The following is a 6,126-nucleotide window of genomic DNA, read 5'->3' as shown; positions in this document are numbered from 1 at the left end:
ACATCCAGTGGTGGAAATGGCCTGAGGGGGGTCAGAGCCCTGCCAGATCTGCTGGTGTCTCTCCAGCTGTTCTTGTTTCTCATCCTGCTTCTGTTCTCAGAGCAATGTGTTCAGCAGCTAAGCATGGAATCTTTTTAACCCTGACCACCTGTGACAGCTCTTGATTATACCCTAAAATAGGTGTCACAAAAGAGTCACAAAAACCCCCAATAAACAGGAAACTATAAATAAGTTCAGTGCCATAAATCTGTGGGACAGCTTTGGTAAAGGAACACCAAGAGTCCTTCATCTCCCTTTCAGATTTTAATTTACATTTAAAGCAATGAAGCGCTATTCAACCAGGTTGGGCTTTTTTGTTTGATTGTTTGGGTTTTTTTCTGGTAAAATGAAGGTTTAGGCATTGATTCCTATTAAATTTAGGAAAATCCTGCTTTGATTTCAGAGGGCTGCAGAAAACTGCCTGCCCAGATTTGCTCCCAGCAGTGTGCTGTCAGTCACTCCTGCTCCAGGATGGAGCACTGAGTGTGGGCACAAACCCTAAATCAAAGTTTCCACAGGTGACTGACATATTCACAAGTGCTGAACACCTGTGGGAGCCCACCTTGCACAATGTGCTGGTGCCACTTGTCACACAGTTGGGCTTCATTGCAGAATTGGTACTTAACAACACCTGGCAAAACCACAGATCCTCAGGTCACAGACCTTTTCTTCCTGCATCGACCGGCTCAGGTCCTTGCTGTTTCTGTTCTTGAGATGTGAAAGTTTGAAATAAAACCAGATTCTCAGTGGGGGGATTGTGAAAGAAGTAGTACATTGTGGGTTTTTTCTTTGTGAGAACTGTGGAGAAAACTGAAAATGTGTTTGTGTGGGAGAGGGGAGATTTAAAAGACACCTTTAAAGTGAAGAAGGATTCCCTAGAATTAAGGATGAAACAGTTTCCAGCAGTGTTCCAAGCACTAACCTAACAAACAGTTGAAATGAAGTTGTTTTCCCCAAAGCTAAGTGCTAGATGTTTCCAAACCATCTGCATTATAAATCCAAGCTCCACAAACTTAACCAGAATCACCAATAATGTCATGATGTGTGAGAAATACATTGGCTGTGATACCTCTTGCATTTAGGTAATCGTTTTCCCTCAAAGTGTTTCTTTTGGAACTGTATTATATCAGCCTATATGTGCAGCTTCTTTGGGTGATGGAAGGTGCTAGAAGGTCTCCCTGGAGCCTTCTCCAAGCTGAACACCCCCAGCTCTCTCCTCCTGTCTCTATAGCAGAGGTGCTCCAGCCCTCTGAGCATCTTCATGGCCATCCACTTCAGCAGATCCACATTCTTCTTGTGCTGGGGGCATAGCCAACTGCTGTGTTTAAAAAAAATACAACAAATCACTCTGCTTTGCTCAGCTTCACCCCCCTAATTCTCACTCTCTTGCTTTGCACTCCCCATACTGCAACACCAGCAAACTGCATTTCTGTCTGGACAAATGAGTCACTCACTCTGGGCAAAGTGCTGTGTGACCACTGAAACGTGAGACTTCTCAGCAGCTTGCAAGATCTGGCTCTTTTGCCCGCTTCTTAGAGGCCAAGAGAAGTTTTGGTGCTGCAGTTTCCTGCTAGTCCAGGCCAGGGCACCGTGGGCTCAGCTCTTGTGGGTTTCTCAGGCAGCACCTGGGCTCGCCTTCAGGGACAGCATCTGTGCATGCACAGATCTCCCTGGGCCCAGGAGCTCATGTCAGTGGTGCTCATGTGCAGAGACCCCTTGGGAAGGCACCTTTTTCACCAGTGTTGTGTGAAGTGTTCAAATTTGAGTTTCTACACATGAGCTCCATCCCTACTCCATGCTGCCATGCTCAGCATGGAGAAGGATAACTGGGAAGCTGATGTGAAATCAACACCATGATGGTAGAGTTGTATCTTGCCAAACAGCATCAGATCCCATCAGATTTTAAACCAAGTCTGCATTTTGGACCATCTCTGAATGGCCAGCAGCTGGCATTGCTGGCATTTGTGTCTGTTCAAGCACTTACAGTTCTGTGAATTTTTTGAAAACTCTTGACATGCATGTCTCTTCCCTGCTCAGTTATTCCATGTCACTCTCTCATGATATCACAAAGAAGGATTTGGATTCATTTCCTTAGAATTGCCCTTAAAATGTGGGGGTTTTATGGAAGTGGCTTTTCTTTCAGAAAAATCCTCTCCAATCAGATGGGGAAGGTGATGCCAGCTGTTCACTGCCTGCCTTCTGGCTTGTTTACAGCTCTTTTTAGTACCTTTTTTTTTTTTTTTCCTTAGCTCAACAAGTGAAAAAATCCAACCACAGGCATTCAGGGTGCTGGGTGCTGACCCCAGAGCTGTGTCTGTGGTGGAGGTGTGGTGTCAGCAGCCCCAGCAGAGCCAGCCCTGCATCCCTCACTCTGTGCTCCAAGCAGAGAGAAGCACCAGCTGGTGAAGGGAAGGAGGCTGAGACAACCCCCCCAGGCTGGTGTCCATCTCTACCTCCCTGTGTGGCCTTATCCACTCCCCAACACTCATCTCACAGCTGCACCACCTTTCCTTTTGATTTTACTGCTCTGGCAGCTCGCTGGGTTAAGATTACTGATGAGGTTTCTGATGAAGTGTGAAGGAAGTGAGAACACTTAACCACTGCTGTTGTGGTGGTGCTTTCTTGTTCATTGGTGGGCACGATGTTAAAACAAACGAACCTTTGTTTCTTTCTCTTTTTTAGCAATTTTTTACAGACATAGGCAAATGGGCATCTTTGCAGCCTTACTGCAACATTTGCTCATGGAGAGCAAGCATAACTTAAGGGTTTTTAAGGCAGATATTTTGCCCCCATACCTTCTAGCCTCCATTATTTCAAGTAACTTCATGTCTTTCTATTCTCTTTGCAGATACCTGTGACTCCTACCTACTGGTGAAGATGCTGAGAGCAGCTGGAGGAACAAGGGCATTTTGATTGTGCCGTGCTGTAGAGGACCTAATTCTTAGCTACCATTAATTACTTAATTACAGTCTTTTGTTAGCCATGCCAAATTCAACAGTCACTTTAATGATAAGTATCTCTCAAAACTGGAATTTGTTTCAATTGTGTTTTATTTTTAAGAAGATGAGTGAACCCACAAGAATTCCCTCTGCAGGATACATCTTCAGTCATTTCAGCACTCCTAAGAGTAAACTAACACCCTGCTGAGTTATTCATGACCCTTTCAGCCGGGCTGATGTAGATCTGATCACTTCCTGAGGCTGCTGTGAGGAATAAATCAAGCATCTCCCTTCATGCTGAGTGCTGGCACATCACAGTGTCTGAGACTCTATGAAAGAGAAAAAAATCAACACAAACCATCATCTGTTCCACATCCCAGATGAGCTACCCAGCATTTTAGCTCTCAAACCAATTCTCCTTATTGTGCCTCTCAGTCCTCATGCTCTTCCTCATTCCTCTGCCTAAAGCTCATTTCTTCCATCATGCCCATCAGTAACAAATTGTGTTCAGCCAGGTTATATCCCTGCACTTTTATCACTGTCCTTGGGGCTTTCTCACTCCTGAAGGATGATCTGGAGAGACAGTCATATTTAAGAAGCAAGAAAAGTGGTGTTAAGGAAGGTGGAAAGCAGGTGGTGCAGGAAGGGGTAAAAGTTGGAGGTGTGAAAGAGGGAAGAGAGAGAAGGAAAGACTGGAAAAAGAGCCATGGCCAAGCCTCAAGTCTGAAAAGCAAATTTTACACCAGAGAGTCACCGTGGTTAAAATGCTGCTGATGGGTTTGAGAGGCAGCTTGACAGAGAAATCTGCCCAACTGGCCCTGCCCAAAGGGGTATGAAATGAACCTTGATGGTCTTTGTTGTATGTTTTTCTGAAAATACCATGCTATAATCTGTTTGGGGATGGGAAATCAAAGTCTGAGCTTTTTCACAGCAATGTGCTCAGGTACAAGCTAGCCAGGGAAAAACACAGGTAAAAATTCCTCCTGTATTTGATTTGAGCCTGTGTGGGATGTTTAAGTTCAGGGTAGCTGTGAGGTCCTTACCCCAGGGCTGGCTCTGGAGATGTCCCCATGCAGCCATAATCAGATACCTCCACACAGCCACTCACCTGTGCCTTGGAGGAGATGGAGACTCTGCCCAAATGGAGTGACTGCTGTGGCACCTCTGTGTGACTGCAGGCCACCTCCCAAAACCACCAGGATCCTCTGCTGCAGCAGGAAATGCCAGGTGCACAAGAGAAATAAGAGTGTCTTTGCAGTCTCATGAGATAAACCCAGAGATCAGCGCTTACCTTGTCTAAAATTATGTGTTTGGTACATTTCTGTCCCATATGGGCACTTTTAGACTCCTCAGAGGACCCCAGCAGGTCTGGGGTTCACCAAGTCTTCTTTTTACATCAGTTTGTACAGGCTGAGTCAAAACTGCTTCTCAGTAGCACCTTAACCCCTAATTTTCAGAAATGAATCTGAATTACTGCCATGGGACCAGGTCAGTGGGGCTGGTGACCTGCTCACAGCCTGACACAGAGGCAGCTAGGCTGGGCTAGAGCTGAAAACTACCTCTGACCTGCCTAGCTGGAGCTGAGAGAAGCCAGAGCATAGTGGGTGGGTGGGTGGGGGGCTTCCACAAGCCACAACTCACTGTGCTACACAGAACCCACTCTGTCCCAAAGCACAGAGGATGGGGACAAAAAGACCAGGGAATAAATCCAATGTGTTACCCATTTGTTTCAGAAAAGCAGGCAGGTTTGGACAGAATCTTTTCTGGGATCTACAGAAACTGCTGGAAAAGCAGACAAATCCTGAAGTCCTGCTCCCAGGCTGCAGCCCCAAGCGTGTCACAGCCACAGCAATTGTGCTGCTGCTGTGAGAACAGCCCTCCTTGGTTTGTGGTGATAAACAAATGACATTAGATGGGGGGAAACTTCATAGTTTTCTAAACTTGCCCAGCCCACGTGCACACATGTGCTGGCTGAGCAGAGGGGGCAGCTCGGTGCAGCTGCAGAGGATGCAGTGCAGGGCTCTGTGCTCAGCTGGAACCTGGTGTAGGTGCAGGAACCCCTTTCCCATCACCCCAGGGCTAATTCTGCTGGCCCACACTCACAGTGAAGAGTGGATAATGGGAATTTTCTATGGTTTCTTTTTCTGCTGCACGGCCCCAAAGCAGGTTTAAAGGGTAAAGGTTTTATATAAAAGGGTGATTATTCACTGGGAAATTAGTTCTCATGAAACATTGAGGTGTTAGCAAATAAGAAAGGTGCTTTAAGCAAAATAACCCTGTGTTTTCTGTGAGGCTTTGTGATGGGGAAACTGAAGGGAGCAGCCAAGAGTAGAGGGGACCAGGTAATGGACCTTTCCCAGCCAGGTGGGAGGGGTGAAGGGAGAGCTCAACCTCCCATCCCAAGGGTGAAGGAGGTGCATTTGTGGTTCTTGGAGAGGAAAAAAATGATTCTCTGTGGGGTTTGACCATGATTTTTAAATTTTTTCATGAGATCTGTTATAATGTATATTTCTAAGATGATGTGTCTTTATGAAACTTTTGCATTTCTTTAAAACATCTATGCTGCAGCAACATGATATTTCTTTGCACTTCTCAGCCTGGTGATTGTGAAAAGTGGGTTTTAAATTAATTTCTCAGTTTTCACTTGGTTTCTGGTGGGTTAAAGGACTTTATCTATTTATTTCAACTTGAATTGCAAAGGGTTTTTTTTCTGTGTAACCCCTCACACCCTGCCCCATTCTCAGAGAGTGCAGCACCTCTGAAATGAAATTGAACATGGGCTGGAAATGAGGTGGTTAATCTAATTTTTGAAACTGCCCGTGTTTTAAAATTGTTTGAGGCCCCCTATATGTATTTTGAGGCTCCTTCTGTATTCAGAGGCAGGGGAGAGATGCAGGTGAGGAGAGGCAGGGTGAGAGAGGGGATTGAGTTTGTGCATCAGCTCAGAGCCCCATTCTGCAGCCCAAGGCAGAAATCTTTGTGTTTGAGTGAATATTCTGCAGACAAAAAAGCAAGTGAGAGATCCAGGCTTATAGAAGAGAAAGAAACCCACATTTTTTTCCTTTTACCAGAATTTCTCTTTCCCAGTGTAGCTAAGGGTACAGGCCTGGGTAGTGAGTGAGAGGCAATGATTGAACAGACAGCCCAT

Source organism: Catharus ustulatus, chromosome 5 (assembly GCF_009819885.2).
Source record: "Catharus ustulatus isolate bCatUst1 chromosome 5, bCatUst1.pri.v2, whole genome shotgun sequence".
Lineage (NCBI taxonomy): Eukaryota > Metazoa > Chordata > Aves > Passeriformes > Turdidae > Catharus > Catharus ustulatus.
The sequence above is the reverse complement of the archived record's forward strand: the minus strand, read 5'-3'. Positions refer to the sequence as shown.